General features: G+C 41.5%; 1 protein-coding gene across 3 annotated transcripts in view; it reads right to left on the reverse strand.

Moving 5' to 3' along the window:
* nlgn1 (neuroligin 1) overlaps positions 1-5,122 on the reverse strand; it is a 991,517-nt gene extending 986,395 nt beyond the window's left edge. For 2 of the 3 annotated variants that reach the window (XM_034180344.1, XM_034180342.1), the window contains exon 1: positions 4,507-5,122. The gene's annotated coding sequence lies outside the window, so the exon portion shown is untranslated. The remainder of the gene's footprint in view (positions 1-4,506) is intronic. The other variant, XM_034180343.1, reaches the window with a different exon arrangement.
* Positions 5,123-21,744: the final 16,622 nt, after the last annotated feature.

A 21,744-nucleotide genomic window follows, 5' to 3' on the forward strand; every position in this document is an offset into this window, starting at 1 on the left:
ATATGAATCTCAAAACAAGTTGAACACTTTCACTGCATAGACACACACATCTGACTCTAGGAAGTTATTCAAATCCTGGAACTAAGTGTTGATCCAGGATAATCACAAATCCACATATCTTGACTCCCAACTCAGCTTCTCAAGTGCTACAATGAGGGCAGTTCTCTTATCAAGTGACCAGAAGGACACTGAAAGGCAGTTATGCAAAATAGGGGTCAAAATTTAGGAACACCCAGACATGCAAACTCTGTATTAAATAATCCATCCAGGTTGAAAACTTTAGATAAAAATTTGCACAGGACAATAATTTGTAAAAATCAGTAAAAATGTGTTGGAATATATCTTATCTAAATTTTTTTTTTTTTATATATATATTAAAAGTTCATATTGTGGTTTATGTTCAGTCCATCCAATTTTGAACAAAAAGGTTTCGTCCACTGACCTTCAGTCTTCTGCAGGTCCTTTCCAGGCTAACATCTCTAATTTGGGATATGATTAATGTGTTCATTTATGCATTATACAATTTTAACAATAGATTAAAAATAAATGCCTTGTATTGCTGCAGTCATTATGCAACATTACAGGCTGAATTTCAGCATCACCAATCAGAGGCAGGATACGGACAAATCCGTAGAAGATACCGGTGTGGAGATGTGCACTAAAAGAATCCTGAGCTACAAATTCCATTTAATATCCACCCCACAGCAAAACATGGACCCCTCGAGCGACTCACCCCAAGACCAATTCCAGCAGAAACATCAGGAGCACAGCAAGCGCCAATGCGGCATCTACAATTTACAAACTATCTTCCTCCCATCCATTGTAGAATTGGTAAAACAGGCAGGAGAAGAATGGAGGAAAGGATTTCAGGTAAAACAGGAGCACAGTGTGCGATGGGAGTAAAGATTGAGGGGAAAGGCAATGAGCGTTGAGATGTTTTCCTTCAGGGCTGTGCTATGTAGATCAGAGCCCATGGGAGTGAGTGGTGTGAACTGCTAGAATCTGTATAACCCCCCCCCCCCCCCAACATCATGTGACAAGAACAGTGTAATGCAGCGAGAGGAACAGAGGAGAAAGGCAGGAGCGCGTCAATGAAAGGTCAAAGTGCTCCACAACGCCTGGAATGGGCTTCTTGCCATGTTAGCCCATGCCTTTTTAGTCTTTGCACACATCATTATGAAACAAATATTTCATACATTTAGACAATCTGATGCCAGAATGGCGCTTATAAAAATGCATGTTTTGTGAACACCATGCTTCACAAGCACCGGATGTGGCTTTGCAAGTCTCATGGTGAAAGGGGGCTGTTAGATTTTTAGATTTTAGTCTTGGCGAATCATGAAATATGCAGTTCCACGTATGACTGCATAAGGTCAAAGTGTCCTTCGTCTCGTGCAGTACTTACACACGAGAGAACAAGCTGGAGGTGGGCCTGAAGCTGTGGTAATTATAAGGTGGGACTAACCAACCCAGCACCGCCATGACAGGGTCGAAATATGAAATTAAAGTTCATATTATTGCAAAGTTTTGCTGGACTATACCTACAATTTTTCCACAGTTGTCTCTGAAATTTATTTTGTTTGTTCTTTTTTTATCATTTTGAGCCCGTAGAAATGGTTCAAAGCTTCTAAACAGGAAATATGTCTTTCGACTGAACTGTAAGCAGCTGGAGACGACTGTAAGATAACAAGATAATAAGACAGCATAAGAAAATATGAACATTTTCAGCTGCCAGGATTCAGCGTGAAACAAAAACATGCACAATCACGCACTCAGAATTGATCAGAATACATACCTGTGTGTGTGTGTCTGTAGAACTGTGACTAATTATTAATTGATTATTTGATTGATTATTTTCTGTTCATTTATTATTTGTTACTTCCATAAAATGTCAAACAAAAGGGATGAGAAATCAATCAATCAATGCATGAAATGGGGCCTTCAAATGTCTTGCTTTGTCCACAGCCCAACGACATGTCAAATAGGAGTAAAGCATAAACTACAGACAAGAGCAATCAGAGATTTCTGACATCCACCATTCCGGATCCAGATCACCTCTGAAATTCAGTGGAGTCTTCAATGCCCTAATATCTATCTGTGGTGCAGAGTTGGTGCGAATCCTTGAAGTAGTATTGACATAATCCTTCAAAGCCTATATAAAAAGATAACTTGATCCAGAATCCAGATTTGGATCCGGATCACTTCCAAAATTCAGTGGACTCTTCAATGCCCTAATATGTAGCTGTGGTGAAATTTGGTGAGAATCTGTGAAGTTGTTTTGATGTAATCCTTCAAAGCGTATATAAAGGGAAATCTTGATCCAGATCCAGATCTGGATCAACTCCAAAATTTTATGAAGTCTTCCATGGCCTAATATGTATCCATGTTGAAAATATGGTAAAAATCCATGATGTAGTTTTGACATAATCCTTCAAAGCCTATATAAAGTGAAAATTGATCCAAAATCCGGATCTGGATCCAGATCACATCCAAATTGGGTTCTTCCATGGCCTATTTTTTATGTGTGGTGAAAATTAATCAAAATCCATGCAGTAGATTTGATGTAATCCTGCTAAAAGTAATCCTTCAAAGCCTATATAAAGTGAAACTTGATCCAAAATCCAGATCTGGATCCAGATCACCTCCAAATTGGGTTCTTCCATGGCCTATTGTCTGTGGTGAAAATTTGTCAAAATCCGTGCAGTAGTTTTGACGTAATCCTGCTGACAGACAGACAGACATATAAATGCAGATGACTTTATTAGATCCTTGGTGGATGTAAATGTTGACATTTAAAAAGATGAAGTAAAAAAAAAGGATTATGAAATGGCTGAAAACCTGGAATCGTTATCAAAAATAGACCTCTGTTGATATAGCAACCCATTAATCGTGTGTCCACGATTCTCCTGTAACCACTTTTGTGCCACACGATCATGCATGATCTTACTGTAAGCAATCTAATCCTACTCCTTCTCCTAACTCTAAACACAATTATAACAAGTCTCTCCCTTCCTGTAACCCCTAACCATAACCCCTTAGCCCCTTTTCACCCCGCATTTCGTGCCCTCCTCACTAAATTAATTTGTGCCGCCATTTTTGTTAAGATTTCACAAACCAGGGATTATTTTACTTTTCGTATTGCCATCACATAGTAATGTGTGCTGCACGTGAGAGCATGTGCAGCACAAATTCTCATTCATTTTTAGTCACGTGATCACAGCCCCCCAGTTATATACGAATTTTTTGCGAGTTGCTTTTACTACTTTAACTATGAAGGCCTCATGAGCATAAGACAGACAGACAGACAGACAGACAGACAGACAGACAGACAGACAGACAGACAGACAGACAGACAGATAGATAGATAGATAGATAGATAGATAGATAGATAGATAGATAGATAGATAGATAGATAGATAGATAGATAGATAGATAGATAGATAGATAGATAGATAGATAGATAGATAGATAGATAGATAGATAGATAGATATGGCATGGCAGCGTTTGGGATCGCAAACCTGGGCCACTTCTCGTCCAATCAAAGCGCGCTCCAGCTACACCTGCATATAGGTGTGACAGAGGACAGTCAATAAATAGATAACACTGACGCATTCGAACCTTTTTTTTTTTCTTTTCCGGCGTGACAAGTTGTTGTTGGCGAGGGGGAACTTGCGCGCGCACACAAATACCGCATTCATCCAGTTTTATATGGCGATGGTGCCCCCGCAGCGGCGGAGAGGCGCAACTTTTCTCCTCCTCCTCCTCCTCCTCCTCTTGCTTGCCCTGGGAGGATAGAGAGACTCCATTCACCATGCATGCGCGCACACAGACACACCGTTCTTCTCAAGCGACCCCCACCACCTCCTCCTCAGCGATCAGCCTGAGTGAAGCTTTTGGTTTATTCGATTAACGGCAATCAGCGCACCTTATTGCACAAATCCCACCCCCCCACCCCAATTTCAGCAGCGTATCCTCATCTGGTATCATTATGGGATTAGATGTCAGATTCCAATTGAACACAATCGATTTTTCTTCCGTTACCGGGTGCTCGCGGCGATTAGTGATAGTTTCAGATGTGGGGCTGAGATGCGCGCAAAGTCCTGCAAGTGGTACGCGACCGACGCGCGCATGCAGTGTGTTGACGTTTCCTACTCCCTAATATATTTGCTGTATTTTTTAAACAGATTCACCATTTGGTCTTTTTTTGTATTTTTTTTTTTTTAATTATGGTTTTAAACCGGCTATTTTGCGCATCTCGCTGCTGAGGGAGAGTGCGCATTTCTATGCGCTTGAACCAGAGTGAGAGCCCAAAAGTGGCAGACAGGGGAAGAGGACGCGCTGTGCACGGGGACGTTTTAACACAGTTTCGTCTGATCACTAACACCAGACCTTCTCTTTTCACCCATCACTTCACTTCATCCTTTCATTTAAAGTGTCCACCACAGCAGCACATTCCCTGATCGCTTCACTGCGCCTGTCAGAATTAAGTCTGAATGTATATTTACCGTCGTGGAATGATCCCTCGCGCTGGTTATTCTTTTCCACCTCAGATAATATTCCTCTGTGCCTTACGTCCCTTTACGATAAGGTGCATTCCATCCAAAAGCCACATTGCACCCCCCCCTCAGAAACCTCCGGCGCTCCAGCGCAGGACGCAAACCTGGCGCACTTTTTCACTCCAGATTGTGGAAAGTCGGCAAGCGCTCCGATTTTTACGCACAAATTGAAGAAAGCCTTTTTAGTCCAAAAGCAAGTCTGCTAATCCAAAGTGTTTCTTTTCTTTTTTCTTAAACTGACATCTGTAAGAAGAATGATTCTCCTGGACAGAAAAGACCATGATGCTCCGGCTCTTCTGGTCTACATGTTAATGACAGTGATGTTGGAGAAAAAGAAACAAGAGTAGGATTTTTTTTTTCTTCTCCTCCATCGTCCGCTCCTCACGATTCAGGCTGCACTTCGCTGATAAAACACCGTCCTCTCTCTCTCCTCCTCATCTCCTCCCCCCATCCTTCCGTTCTCCTCCTGCTCGCAGTCTCTCGGCAGCAGCTTTCATGGAGCAGAGTCGCGCCTAGCGGCCTTGGAGGGAACTCCGCCAACACGGGTTCATCACCACCGACCACCCCCCTCCCCAACCTGATCTCCATTCAACTTTTAAATAAACATGACACTATGGCTATTAAAAAAAACAAAACAAAAGAAAAATTGGCAGAAATAATAATCGGTGCCATGTGTTGGAAATGCTTAAAATGCATTTTTGATAAAGGAAAGTAGGACAGTCAGAGTATATGTTCAACAAGACTAAAAATTTGCAGCTTTATAAAAACATATCCACATTAGTAACTCCACTCATTTTTCAAGCTTTGCCCCCCCCCCCCCACAAATAAAATAAAATAAATAAATATAAGATATTCCAGGTGAGACCAAGTTGCTACATATACTTTAAAAAAGTTTATTTTTCTTATAATTTTTAAGAAATTCCATGACACCTATCCACATCTGGATGAAAATGGAAAATCATTTGATCAAGACCTTGGCAAACTTATATATATACACACACAGTGAAGAAAATAAGTATTTAAACACCCTGCGATTTTGCAAGTTCTCCCATTTAGAAATCATGGAGGGGTCTGAAATTTTCATCTCTGTGAGAAACCTAATCTAAAAAAAAAAAAAAAAAAAAAAATCCGGAAATCACAATGTATGATTTTTTAATAATTTATTTATATGTTACTGCTGCAAATAAGTATTTGAACACCTGTGAAAATCAATGTTAATATTTGGTACAGTAGCATGACCTATATATATATATATATATATATATATATATATATATCCCTCTTACCTCCAATTGTGGAGGGTGATATGTGTGTTCCTCAAGGTCGTCTACCAGAGGCCTTGGAGTTTGAGGGTTTGACACAGTTTCTTAGCTGTAGGACTGCACTGTTCTGGACAGAGAACTCTTATGCCTGGAATCTGGTGGAGCCACTCTCCCAGCTCCTAGTGCTTCTTTTACCACTGGAATCACTTTGGACTTTACCTTCCACGTCTGCTCCAGTTGCTCCTTCAGTCCTTGGTACTTCTGTATTGTCTCATGCTCCTTCTTTCTGATGTTGCTGTCTAGCTCAATAATACAATTTACTCTATGACTACGATGATGCATTCGCTCTGATTGGCTGACTTCCGACCTGATATTTTCCCATATCAGATGGTTACCATGACAACTGGTCAAGATCATGTATCAGATTTGCAACTTTGGTTACAATTTTCAGGGCAAGCAATAAAATAAAACATAAAGTGAACAAAGAAAATGGAGGAATTAACAGCAAAGGAGCTGGAAGTGGATGTGCAAAATGAAATGAAGACCAAAAAGATGAAAACACAGCTCTAAACAGTAAAGAGCAGATTGAAAACTTTGTTACAAACCAGAAAACTAAAACCACGATTAGAACAAAACAAGTCGGACATGAACATACTCCATAAATATCTAAACAGCATCAGAAAAACCACACAGATTGAATGCTTACAAGCTAACGAACAAACCATCTGTTAAGGAAGTTCTTCATGGAGGTGAAGAGAACAGGTCTGACCCAAAACCGTCAGAGCACTAAACATTGATAATTCCATTCTGGACTCACACGCCATTCCAGCAGGGGGTGGTAAACATTCTACATATTAAAAGCAAGTGGCCTGTGTGTATGTGTATGTTTGCATGCGTGTAGCTTCAAACACGGAGAAACTGGGGAGAGCTAACATTTACCATTTGGTATCCTTATCTATTATGCATCAAGGATGAACGCTGACAAAACATAACGTTGATAGGACTAATATTTTTGGAGAAATTACAGATATTACATAACAATAGTGAACAATGGATGTTGATAATTACATCCTGGACTCACACACCATTCCAAATCATTATAGAAACTTTGCATAATTTATTACCACCCTTGAAAAATGTCAGCTACCTATTTAATAAACACTACCCAGTCAACAGACTGTGGATCCCCATGGGTAATGCGCTAGTATACAAGTAAATTCTTTGGCTGCTCCCTTGATTTCACTCAGGGCCACCACAGCAGATCCAAGGTGGATGTACATGCTGAATTGGCACATGTTTTATACCAAATGCCCTTTCTGATGCAACTCCACATGGAGAAAGTCTTGAAGGCAGCATATGTTGTTCCAAAAGCACACTGTAATTTTCTGCATTAATGCTGCCATTACAGAAGTTTAAATTACCTTTTCCAAGGGCACTGACACAACAGTGAGATGAGCTGAGAGGCTCTCGAATCCTGCCAGTAGAGAAGGCAGGGGATGGAGGCCATTCCAAACATCAGACAGGGACTATCTGGATTGCGGTGGGGCAGCAGACGGAGCATCGGGTGGAGACCTGAAAAACAGTAAGAGGTGAGTGAGACATTGAAGCTTTTAAAGGGTGTGCCTGCATCTTATTGGTTTGTGGTGATGATTAACAGTAGCATTTCTTTAGGATTATGTGCATGGTTGGAGACATTTAGCTGATTATGAGACACGATGGAAAGTGAGTTTTCTGGTAGAATTGACCCTACGCTTCATTTCTTAAAAAAAAAGGAAAAACAAACAAAAATACTGGAATACTGATTCGTCTGACCACAATACACATTTCCACTGTGTGACGATCTAATCCAGATCAGATGCCTCTAAGGCCAGAGAAGTCGATGCTGGTTCAGCGTAAGGTTAACATCAGGACTTCTTTCTTTTTTTGGACAGTCAAGATTGCCCTCTGGGGTCCGAGGGCATTTTTTGGACAGTTCACTCATCTGGCATAAATATTTTATTATTGTTGTTAAAAACTCACCCTGCATCCCACAATCAAGTGGTGTGTCTGTTTTTTTTTCAGGACATGTACTTTCAGAATATACACTCAACAAAAATATAAACGCAACACTTTTGGTTTTGCTCCCATTTTGTATGAGATGAACTCAAAGATCTAAAACTTTTTCCACATACACAATATCACCATTTCTCTCAAATATTGTTCACAAACCAGTCTAAATCTGTGATAGTGAGCACTTCTCCTTTGCTGAGATAATCCATCCCACCTCACAGGTGTGCCATACCAGGATGCTGATTAGACACCATGATTAGTGCACAGGTGTGCCTTAGACTGCCCACAATAAAAGGCCACTCTGAAAGGTGCAGTTTTATCACACAGCACAATTCCACAAATGTCGCAAGATTTGAGGGAGCGTGCAATTGGCATGCTGACAGCAGGAATGTCAACCAGAGCTGTTGCTCGTGTATTGAATGTTCATGTCTCTACCATAAGCCGTCTCCAAAGTCGTTTCAGAGAATTTGGCAGTACATCCAACCAGCCTCACAACCGCAGACCACGTGTAACCACACCAGCCCAGGACCTCCACATCCAGCATGTTCACCTCCAAGATCGTCTGAGACCAGCCACTCGGACAGCTGCTGGAACAATCGGTTTGCATAACCAAAGAATTTTTGCACAAACTGTCAGAAACCGTCTCAGGGAAGCTCATCTGCATGCTCGTCGTCCTCATCGGGGTCTCAACCTGACTCCAGTTCGTCGTCGTAACCGACTTGAGTGGGCAAATGCTCACATTCGCTGGCGTTTGGCACGTTGGAGAGGTGTTCTCTTCACGGATGATGCGAAGGAGATGTGTTACACTGCATGAGGCAAATGGTGGTCACACCAGATACTGACTGGTATCCCCCCCCCCCCAAATAAAACAAAACTGCACCTTTCAGAGTGGCCTTTTATTGTGGGCAGTCTAAGGCACACCTGTGCACTAATCATGATGTCTAATCAGCATCCTGATATGGCACACCTGTGAGGTGGGATGGATTATCTCAGCAAAGGAGAAGTGCTCACTATCACAGATTTAGACTGGTTTGTGAACAATATTTGAGGGAAATGGTGATATTGTGTATGTGGAAAAAGTTTTAGATCTTTGAGTTCATCTCATACAAAATGGGAGCAAAACCAAAAGTGTTGCGTTTATATTTTTGTTGAGTATATATACTATAGTGGTGTTTTATAAGTGTAATAACGGTTTACAATCAGAAATAAGAAAGGACAAAATAAATCGGAAAATAATTTGGACACACATTTATTCAAAACACACAGCAAACTATAATAAACAACTATTTTGACACTTTATAAAGGTAGTTTGGGAACTTGTACAAAAGAATGTACAAAATAAAGGTTCTGACAATAAACACAAATTCACATTTTGAACAATATATACAAAATGGTCTATGCATTTTGTTGGTCTTCATGCCACATCTCAAAGCAATTTCTGTCTGCTATTACACAAAGGCCCACATCACAAACTTTGCACTTCCATGGAGTTAACTTTTCTTCTTGGAATGTGTTCCTGCACTGTAAACAATGTATCTTCACAGTTTGACGCTCTTCTCACACCGCCCCCCCCCTTCCATTCATATGTGTAAATGGAACATTAAGCCCCTTTCACACCGGGTCTGCTTCGAGTTGTTTCCTGTGGCGTCATGATGACGCAGGAATTGTCTGCGTCAGGTGCACGCAGCAGGGGGCAGAGAGGAGGAGAACGCAGCCTGCAGGTTCTCTGCACATGAGAACGCAGCCTGCAGGTTCTCTGCACAAAGAAATCAGAGTGCACAGTTTGGCTGCAGCCAGACTGTGCACTCTGATTTCTCTTCTAGTTTATATTTGTTCATGTGCTGAGCTGCAGGTCTATGCTCTGAGTTCTGTTGTAGTTTATCTTTCTTCTTTGACTGCGAGCTGCACGTGTGCGCACGTGGGAACGAACCATCCATTAGTAAATGTGGAGATGTCTGGAGTTATATTTGATGTGGACATGTTCTCTCTCGCAATCAGTCTGTGAGCAGGACTTATGTCCTTTTTTTTAAACACAGTGATGAGAGAGTTTGAGGGGAGAACAAGGAGCTAACTGCCTGTAGCCAGACAGTTCTTTTTTTGTTTTTAATTGTTCACATGTGCGAATGGTCCCTGAGTGGACTGGAGATGTCCGGACTTACTGGATGTGTGTGTATATATATATATATATATATATATATATATATATATATATATATATATATATATATATATATATATATATATATATATATATATTCTGTGCTCTTTTTGAGCGCGTAATTTCACTGCATCGTGTACACGGTATAAAACAATCCTGTGTGATTTATACTGCGGGACCAATGGAACACAGCAGGAATCATACATTGGCGTCGGGTAATGTTGTTTTGTGAATGTGTGGCTTCCAGTCACATTGAGTACCGTCGCGTTGCTCTGACTTGTGCTGAAACCACTCAATTTCTGCGTCGAGCACAGGACGCAAAAAAATTTTACATGTTTAATTTTTGGTGTCCGATTTGCTTTGTCCTTTGTACCCCTTGCACTGTTGTGGCATTGAACTGCATCGTCTCTGCACTGAGTTGCTTCCATGTGGTGTCGTCATGACGAAGCATGACACAACTCGAAGCAGCCCACAACATTGTGCACATCATCACACAGCTTCTATGAGGACTACAAGCATGGAGGAGCGCTGGATCAAAAGTCAGCGGAGTGTACTTTTCAGGAAAAAAGTATGTTTCTATCTAATATCATTAAAAAACTGTGTATCATTTAATACAGCTTGTACTATGCCGCCGTATACAACGGGGCTGACCCCATTAAGTGGCATTTGCAAATGTAACTACACATTGTTTTTTTTTCTTTGCATTTTGCATTTTCCATGCTGTCCCAGCTTTATTTGATTTGGGGTTGTAAATGGAAACTTTATCTATTTAATTCAATAGATTTAGTAATTTACCAAAAAGCAGACTTTCATTAATTTCTTTAATTTTTCCAGAAAGAATAACAGAAAGACATTCTACAATATACCATTTGTAGCCATTATTTGCAGAGCTTGATTGGCTCAGATCCCACCTCTAACACTCACCCATACAAAATATAGCAAAATTGTATGTGGTCATCTGCATAAATCGCCATCTATGGTTGAACTTTTAAAGCCTTGTTTTCTGTGGGTACATTCTTACCTTGGCTCTATAGTAGGGAGATATGTATCAGTTCATTAATATGCAGAAAATACAGAGCTGTATCTACCCATGGAGCGGAACGACCCGGGTGACCCAGCATCTTTCAATGTCTGTCTTGTTCATAAGAAGTGCTGGGTGTCTCAAAACTTTCTACAAGAACATGAGGCCAGTTTTGAGGCTGTTTACTTAATGTAAAGATTAGGAATGCATGGAAGGCATTGATGCCTTGTTTGGAATGATACAGACGACAATTCTCTTTGACTGAATTCATTTTTATGCCCCGCGCGGCGCTTGTGCTGTGAGGCAGAGCATATAGCATCCGGGTTGACTGTCCATTCGTCCTTCCGTCTGTCCGTCTGTTTGTTTGTCTGCCTGTCTGTCCGTCCGTTCGTCTGGCCGCAATTCATTCGTCGCAACGTAGCTCAGCACCAATTGCTCGCAAAAACTTCATATTAGGTGGGTATATGCCTTGGAGGAGTACTTTGCATGGGTTCGAAGGCCAATGACCGTGGCCTACTTTTCAAGGTCACCAGTGGTCACAACTGCCAAATCCTTTGCTGCAACGTAGCTTTGCACCTATTGCTTGCAGAAACTTCATATTTGGTGGGTATATGCCTTGGAGGAGTACTTCACATGGGTTCCAAGGCCAGTGACTTTGACCTACTTTTGAAGGTCACCAGTGGTCACAACTGTCAAATCCTTCGCCGCAACGTAGCTCTGCACCTATTGCTCGCAGAAATGTCATATTTGGTGGGTACATGCCTTGGAGGAGTACTTCGCATGGGTTTGAAGGCCAGTGACCTTGACCTTCTTTTAAAAAAATTACCAATAGTTGCATTTGTTCAAAGGCTACTGACATTTTATGGTCACTGTTGGCCACATCCTCTAAATAAATATAATGTCAATCTCCAATTTTTCCACTGTGTATCCTAGTTTACATCAAACACATGATGGTTCAACCAAATACCTACCCCACACATGTACATATTACTGCACTTTACATGGAAAATAGTACTGCGTGCCGGGCATTTTGTGACGAATGTCTTGTGGAGTGTTTAATTTTGGTTTGTTAATGTTCCAAGATTAAATAATTTTTTATGCACCAAAATAGGTTGTTTTTGAATACTTTTTATGTTGTGACATTTTAAGTAGTGTCACAAAGCTTTGTAAAACAATTATGCACCACTGTATTTTGACAACTATGTAGGGTGTGATTTTTTAAAATTAAATTTTTCACCTTCATTCAATGAAGTAATCAATCAGTTTTGATGTCTAATTAATTTAATTTAATTTAATTAGCTTATAATGCACCAAATCACAGCAAAAGCTGTCTCAAGGCACCTTAGATTAAACAAGTCAACATAAATACAAATACAAATTGTGTGAATGAGGTGTAAACGAGATTGCCTGTCTATATATGTGAGCCCCTGTAGCTCTTAAGTGGAATAAGAAAATGAAAGAATGATTTTATTCTTATTATGCCTATTAAATTGTTTTGGGTTAACGTGTTATACTGGAGGAGATGGACTCGTTCAGGCATCTACAGCACATCCAGACAGCGCTTCACTTTTTTTCATATTTTATGTTATAACCTCATTCCAAAATGGATGGAATTCATTTGTTTCTTCAAAATTCTACACACAATACCCCATAATGACAATGTGAAAAGGTTTTTGAGATTTTTCCAAAAAAAAAAATCAATCAATCAATCAATTTTATTTATATAGCACCAAATCACAACAAACAGTTGCCCCAAGGCACTTTATATTGTAAGGCAAGGCCATACAATAATTACGTAAAAACCCCAATGGTCAAAACGACCCCCTGTGAGCAAGCACTTGGCGACAGTGGGAAGGAAAAACTCCCTTTTAACAGGAAGAAACCTCCAGCAGAACCAGGCTTAGGGAGGGGCAGTCTTCTGCTGGGACTGGTTGGGGCTGAGGGAGAGAACCAGGAAAAAGACATGCTGTGGAGGGGAGCAGAGATCAATCACTAATGATTAAATGCAGAGTGGTGCATACAGAGCAAAAGGAGAAAGAAACACTCAGTGCATCATGGGAACCCCCCAGCAGTCTACGTCTATAGCAGCATAACTAAGGGATGGTTCAGGGTCACCTGATCCAGCCCTAACTATAAGCTTTAGCAAAAAGGAAAGTTTTAAGCCTAATCTTAAAAGTAGAGAGGGTGTCTGTCTCCCTGATCTGAATTGGGAGCTGGTTCCACAGGAGAGGAGCCTGAAAGCTGAAGGCTCTGCCTCCCATTCTACTCTTACAAACCCTAGGAACTACAAGTAAGCCTGCAGTCTGAGAGCGAAGCGCTCTATTGGGGTGATATGGTACTATGAGGTCCCTAAGATAAGATGGGACCTGATTATTCAAAACCTTATAAGTAAGAAGAAGAATTTTAAATTCTATTCTAGAATTAACAGGAAGCCAATGAAGAGAGGCCAATATGGGTGAGATATGCTCTTTCCTTCTAGTCCCCGTTAGTACTCTAGCTGCAGTACTCTAGCTGCAGCATTTTGAATTAACTGAAGGCTTTTCAGGGAACTTTTAGGACAACCTGATAATAATGAATTACAATAGTCCAGCCTAGAGGAAATAAATGCATGAATTAGTTTTTCAGCATCACTCTGAGACAAGACCTTTCTAATTTTAGAGATATTGCGTAAATGCAAAAAAAGCAGTCCTACATATTTGTTTAATATGCGCATTGAATGACATATCCTGATCAAAAATGACTCCAAGATTTCTCACAGTATTACTAGAGGTCAGGGTAATGCCATCCAGAGTAAGGATCTGGTTAGACACCATGTTTCTAAGATTTGTGGGGCCAAATACAATAACTTCAGTTTTATCTGAGTTTAAAAGCAGGAAATTAGAGGTCATCCATGTCTTTATGTCTGTAAGACAATCCTGCAGTTTAGCTAATTGGTATGTGTCCTCTGGCTTCATGGATAGATAAAGCTGGGTATCATCTGCATAACAATGAAAATTTAAGCAATGCCGCCTAATAATACTGCCTAAGGGAAGCATGTATAAAGTGAATAAAATTGGTCCTAGCACAGAACCTTGTGGAACTCCATAATTAACCTTAGTCTGTGAAGAAGATTCCCCATTTACATGAACAAATTGTAATCTATTAAATAAATATGATTCAAACCATCGCAGCGCAGTGCCTTTAATACCTATGGCATGCTCTAATCTCTGTAATAAAATTATATGGTCAACAGTATCAAAAGCAGCACTGAGGTCTAACAGAACAAGCACAGAGATGAGTCCACTGTCTGAGGCCATAAGAAGATCATTTGTAACCTTCACTAATGCTGTTTCTGTACTATGATGAATTCTAAAACCTGACTTTTTAAGTAATGGTTTAATTACTGCCACCTTAAAAGCCTGTGGTACTTAGCCAACTAATAAAGATAGATTGATCATATTTATGATCGAGCATTAAATAATGGTAGGGCTTCCTTGAGCAGCCTGGTAGGAATGGGGTCTAATAGACATGTTGATGGTTTGGATGAAGTAACTAATGAAAATAACTCAGACAGAAGAATCGGAGAGAAAGAGTCTAACCAAATACTGGCATCACTGAAAGCAGCCAAAGATAACGATACGTCTTTGGGATGGTTATGAGTAATTTTTTCTCTAATAGTTAAAATTTTATTAGCAAAGAAAGTCATGAAGTCATTACTAGTTAAAGTTAAAGGAACACTTCGCTCAATAGAGCTCTGACTCTTTGTCAGCCTGGCTACAGTGCTGAAAAGAAACCTGGGGTTGTTCTTATTTTCTTCAGTTAGTGATGAGTAGTAAGATGTCCTAGCTTTACGGAGGGCTTTTTTATAGAGCAACAGACTCTTTTTCCAGGCTAAGTGAAGATCTTCTAAATTAGTGAGACGCCATTTCCTCTCCAACTTACGGGTTATCTGCTTTAAGCTGCGAGTTTGAGTTATACCACAGAGTCAGGCACTTCTGATTTAAAGCTCTCTTTTTCAGAGGAGCTACAGCATCCAAAGTTGTCTTCAATGAGGATGTAAAACTATTGATGAGATACTCTATCTCACTTACAGAGTTTAGGTAGCTACTCTGCACTGTGTTGGAATATGGCATTAGAGAACATAAAGAAGGAATCATATCCTTAAACCTAGTTACAGTGCTTTCTGAAAGACTTCTAGTGTAATCAAACTTATTCGCCACTGCTGGGTAGTCCATCAGAGTAAATGTTATTAAGAAATGATCAGACAGAAGGGAGTTTTCAGGGAATACTGTTAAGTCTTCAATTTCCATACCATAAGTCAGAACAAGATCTAAGATATGATTAAAGTGGTGGGTGGACTCATTTACATTTTGAGCAAAGCCAATTGAGTCTAATAATAGATTAAATACAGTGTTGAGGCTGTCATTCTCAGCATCTGTGTGGATGTTAAAATCGCCCACTATAATTATCTTATCTGAGCTAAGCACTAAGTCAGACAAAAGGTCTGAAAATTCACAGAGAAACTCACAGTAACGACCAGGTGGACGATAGATAATAACAAATAAAACTGGTTTTTGGGACTTCCAATTTGGATGGACAAGACTAAAAGTCAAGCTTTCAAATTAATTAAAGCTCTGTCTGGGTTTTTTGTTGTGTGTTGGGGGGTTTGGCTGGACATTTGGGTGCTGTTTTCTTTTCTTTGCTCTCCAGGTGGTATACAAACTGTTTTTTTTTCTGTGGAGAAGGTGCTGGCGGAAGAGTCCTTCACCCTCATCAGAACTATTGGCTGCACCTGTGGAGGATGTTCACGTGCAGGCCTAACAACTTGCAGCACCTGTGGATGATGCTCACGTGCAGACTTAAAGACTTTCAGCTGAAGCAGATAATGAAATGGCGTTCTGCATTTAAGCCATGAGTGATTTGAGCAGAATTGCCGGGAACTCGACCTTGTGACGTTCGGTTGTGAGACGCTGAGGACCGCGCCAGGGTTTGACACATCATGCCTGTGAAGGAGGACGGGTGAGGGACACATGCTGTCAGCACACATCAGAGGTGATTATCGTCTGAATAACCGTTAATAGTAATTTGGCATTTTGTTACTCAGTATATTTGAACATTGATGAGAATTGTGCAGTTTGCTTCTCACTGCCATGGCATATGGATTGATGATCCTCCACCTGTTGTGAGAAGCTGCTCATTTACATAAGGCTTAAATTCAGACCTGAATGTGTTGCTGATAGTGTGTGCCTCTGAAGGATATTTGTTGTAGCTCTGTTGACTTACCTCACCTTTTCCGTCCTTCACAGAGTCAGTTTGTCGTATCCACCTGGGGGGTGTCCGGTGGTGAATCTGAGTCCAGAAGTGCCGGGCTTTGATCCATTTAGGCGCTGGAGAGCGCGCCGTCCTTCGCCTTGCCAAGACAGCTGACTATTTATGTTGTACACGAATTATTGCACATGAGGGGGAATAAATTTGTTTCTTGGAACCGCTTTCTGGTTATTTAGCGCTGGGCCATTGCCAGATGCTGGTTCGGTTCTCTGACCTGCGTCAGCACATAACATTTTTGATTAATTAATAAGCTGGAATGGAAGATTGCTGCTAATCCTCCGCCTCGGCCCGTGCTACGAGCATTCTGGCAGTTAGTGTGACTCAGGGGTGTTGACTAATTTAAACTAATATATTCATCCTGCTGTAACCAGGTTTCTGTAAGGCAGAATAAATCAATATGTTGATCAATTATTATATCATTTACTAACAGGGACTTAGAAGAGAGAGACCTAATGTTTAATAGACCACATTTAACTGTTTTAGTCTGTGGTGCAGTTGAAGGTGCTATATTATTTTTTCTTTTTGAATTTTTATGCTTAAATAGATTTTTGCTGGTTATTGGTGGTCTGGGAGCAGGCACCGTCTCTACGGGGATGGGGTAATGAGGGGATGGCAGGGGGAGAGAAGCTGCAGAGAGGTGTGTAAGACTACAACTCTGCTTCCTGGTCCCAACCCTGGATAGTCACGATTTGGAGGATTTAAGAAAATTGGCCAGATTTCTAGAAATGAGAGCTGCTCCATCCAAAGTGGGATGGATGCCATCTCTCCTAACAAGACCAGGGTTTCCCCAGAAGCTTTGCCAATTATCTATGAAGGCCACCTCATTTTTTGGACACCACTCAGACAGCCAGCAATTCAAGGAGAACATGCAGCTAAACATGTCACTCCCGGTCCGATTGGGGAGGGGCCCAGAGAAAACTACAGAGTCCGACATTGTTTTTGCAAAGTTACACACCGATTCAATGTTAATTTTAGTGACCTCCAATTGGCGTAACCGGGTGTCATTACTGCCGACGTGAATTACAATCTTACCAAATTTACGCTTAGCCTTAGCCAGCAGTTTCAAATTTCCTTCAGCGTCACCTGCTCTGGCCCCCGGAAGACAATTGACTATGGTTGCTGGTGTCGCTAACTTCACATTTCTCAAAACAGAGTCGCCAATAACCAGAGTTTGATCCTTGGCGGGTGTGTTGTCGAGTGGGAAAAACGGTTACAAATGTGAACGGGTTGGCGGTGTACACAGGGCTTCTGTTTAGGACTACACTTCCTCCTCACAGTCACCCAGTCAGCCTGCTTTCACGGCTGCTCGGGATCTGCCAGAGGGAAACTAACGGCGGCTAAGCTACCTTGGTCCGCACCGACTACAGGAGCCTGGCTAGCTGTAGAATTTTCCACGGTGCGGAGCCGAGTCTCCAATTCGCCCAGCCTGGCCTCCAAAGCTACGAATAAGCTACACTTATTACAAGTACCATTACTGCTAAAGGAGGCCGAGGAATAACTAAACATTTCACACCCAGAGCAGAAAAGTGCGGGAGAGACAGGAGAAGCCACCATGCTAAACCGGCTAAGAGCTAGTAGCTGCGCTAAGCTAGCGGATTCCTAAAAACACACAAAGTGAATAATGTGTAAATAATTTAGAGGTGATTCAGCAGAGGGAGTGCTGTGCTCCGGAACAGGAAGTGATACAATACCGCAGTGAGAGCCAACCACCAGTAGAGCAATAAATAAAAACATATATTTTTATATATATATATATATATATATATATATATATATAATATATATTTTTTTTTTTTTAATATATATATATGCGAGAAGTTTCTGTGAGGCTTTCCTCACTCTTCTCCTTCTTGCACAGTCACTCAGTTTTTGAGAACTGTCTCCTCCATGCAGATTTACCATAGAGTACCATACTGTTTATATTTCTTTGTAATTCATGTAAATAAAGTCCAATCCATATTCAGTGGCAGCTTTACCATCAGAGAGCCTCACCCACAACTATCACAAAACAGGTACCACTGTTCCCCTCCTTAAAAAGACCAAGATCAGTGGTCAGAATGACTATCGCCCAATGGCACTAACTTCCGTCATTATGAAATGCTTTGAAAAGCCAGTCTGGGCTTACATTACCTCCTGCCTCCCCCTGGGTTCAACCCTCACCCGTTCATCTACTCCATCATTGAACATTGTAGGAGCCAGAACACACCCGATGAACACCAGTTTTCACTTGAAAAAATCCTGGGTTAAGAGTTTAATGATGCCATCGGTCACATCTCTTACCTCCACAGGCGAACATATCTGTGGGTGAGACTGTGAAGGAGCAAAAATCTCAGCTGAGAAAGAAGAGTTACATGTATGCAAATAAACTGTCAACACACTTGATTTTCTGCATGACTCTTACAGCAGTAGTGCACACACACATGCAATATCACACATCTGCACGACTAAAACCAACAGCAGTGTAAAGGCACACATCAAGCCCTTTTACTGTAACTCACATATGTGCAATGCTGCACACACTTTGGCAGACCCACTCAGCACATGTGGACACGTGCACAGGGATACCACAGAACTCACAATCATCATTGAACAGTGCCACACACTCACAAAACCAACATGGAATTTGTAATGATAAACTATGAACAGGTGCACATCTGCATGCACGCACACGCACACACACCTGGGATATTACTAGCTATAACAGCTGTAATAGTCACACAACCTGCGATGACAGGGGAACCCACATGATGTTCCACACATCTTGAAAACGCAGTATGTCTTTGCTGAATAATTTATTTTATACAGTGCTTTGTGTAAATATTCACCCCCTTGGGTGATTTTATGTTTTTGTTTTTTTAATGACATCAACAGTTAATATGACAAGGTATTAGACAACTGTAGGCAAAGAAAACAACAACAGAGCAGGAGGAAGGAAAAACAAAATTAACTCTCCCTTTCTCTCCCCTCCCTCCTCCTTCCCCTCCTTCTCTGCCTCTCTCTCTGTCTCTCTTTCTCTCTCTCCATTCCTCTCCCCGTTCCTCCCCTATGTCTTTCTGCCTCTGTCTCCCTCACACTGACAATCACTCCCTCTCTACCATCCCACTTTCCTGCCTCCTTCCCTGTTTCATTTTCAGAGAGAGGTGACAAGATGCGGGAAAATACATTAAGGGCCCCATTCACATATAGTGTGAATATGTACAACTAGGGTGACTCACAGCGGTAAAGGTCATATGAGTGTATGACGAAACATCGGGCAGGCGTGCACGATACCGGTGCGATGGTTCGTGGACGTGATGCTGTCTTTCGAGCAGGAACACAGTGCGAGCTGCTCGCACTATGTTCCATGGGACGAGGTGCACCACATCACGCTGCTGATGTGCAGGAAAATAAAATAAGAACCAGCTGTATAATTAGTGCAAACCCCACGGTTAAATAACCCTGGTTAAATAAATTTAAAAAATGCCACTCATGGGATTCAAACTCACACACTCTGATTATCTGATGGAAACTTTACCACTGCGCTACAATCATTATCTTGTAACAGGAACGTGAAATGGCTAAAATCAACAACCAGATAAACAGATTTTCTAAAAAAAGAAAAAAAGTGCTGTGATGACTGACAAAATGGCGTTTGGTACAGTGTATTTCTGCTGACACATGACTGAAAGTGCTGTATGTGTCGTAATGTTGGCTTGTCCTGGTCATGCAGAGTGCCACTCACAGCCCGACACATGTGTCCTGTCAGATGTCACATTCAGATCGACTGCGATATATGTTTTTATCTATTTCCACACAAGCACACACACACACACACACACACACACACACACACACACACACACACATGCGTCCGTCAAAACACGGGACGTGTGCTGCAGCTGTGATGTCCAGGACCGGAGATGTCTCAACAGCTGTGGGCAGACGCCCCCTGTCCTGTCAGCACACTCACCAAGATGTCACTTTTGGATCAGACGAGAGATGCCTCGCCTGCCGGGGGGTGGGTGAACCACACGCACACATGTTGTGGGGGGAGCCGACACTCACAACTTCACAGTCATGGGTCACTTAGACAAATTTCACTGCCAGCTCGACAATGATAGTCTGCTGACTGTTGTCGTGTTAATAGTGTGAATGGCCACACATTTTTCTAAGTGCCAAATGAGCGGCATTAGATGTTGATGTGTGTCACCTGGAATTTGGCCGACACCTGCCATGAGAGGGTTTGATGGGCTCACACAGTGCACACTCTGTCTTTCAGTTGCTGGTGTGTGCAAATACAGTGAGGCCAAAAAGTATTTAGTCAGCCCCTGATTGTGGAAGTTCTCCTACTTACAAAGATGAGAGAGGTCTGTAATTTTCATCATAGGTACACTTCAACTATGAGAGACAAAATGAGAAAAAAAAATCCTGGAAATCACATTTTAGGATTTTTAAAGAATTTATTTGTAAATTATGGTGGAAAATAAGTATCTGGTCAATAATAAAAGTTAAACTCAGTACTTTGTAACATAAACTTTGTTGGCAGTGACAGAGGTCAAACGTTTCCTGTAAGTCTTCACCAGGTTTGCACACACTGTAGCTGGTATTTTGGCCCATTCCTCCATGCAGATCTCCTCTAGAGTAGTAATGTTTTGGTGCTGTCACTGGGCAACATGGACTTTCAACTCCCTCAACATATTTTCTATGGGGTTGAGGTCTGGAGACTGGCTTGGCCACTCCAGGACCTTGAAATGCTTTTTATGGAGCCACTCCTTTGTTGCCTGAGCAGTGTGTTTGGGATCATTGTCATGCTGGAAGACCCAGCCATGTTGCATCTTTAATGCTCTCACTGATGGAAGGAGGTTTTGGTTTAAAATCTCACGATACATGTCCATGTTCATTCTTCACTTAACACAGATCGGTTGCCCTGTCCCCTTTTCAGAAAAACAGCTACAAAGCATGATGTTTCCACCCCCATGCTTCACAGTAGGTATGGTGTTCTTGGAATGCAACTCAGCATTCATCTTCCTCCAAACATGATGAGTTGAGTTTTTACCAAAATGTTCTATTTTAGTTTCATCTGTCCACATGATATTCTCCCAGTCCTCTTCTGGATCATCCATATGCTCTCTGGCAAACTTCAGATGGGTCTGGACACGTACGGGCTTAAGCAGGGAGACACACCTGGTACTGCAGGATTTGAGTCCCTCTCTGCATAGTGTGTAGCCTTTGTTACTTTGGTCCCAGCTCTCTGCAGGTCATTCATCAGGTCCCTCTGTGTAGTTCTGGGATTTTTGCTCACCGTTTTCATGATCATTTTGACCCCACAGGTCAGGATGAGATGTTGCGTGAAGCCCCAGATCAAGGTAGATTATGAATGGTCTTGTATGTCTTCCATTTTCTTACAATTG

Source organism: Thalassophryne amazonica, chromosome 10 (genome assembly GCF_902500255.1).
Source record: "Thalassophryne amazonica chromosome 10, fThaAma1.1, whole genome shotgun sequence".
Classification (NCBI taxonomy): domain Eukaryota; kingdom Metazoa; phylum Chordata; class Actinopteri; order Batrachoidiformes; family Batrachoididae; genus Thalassophryne; species Thalassophryne amazonica.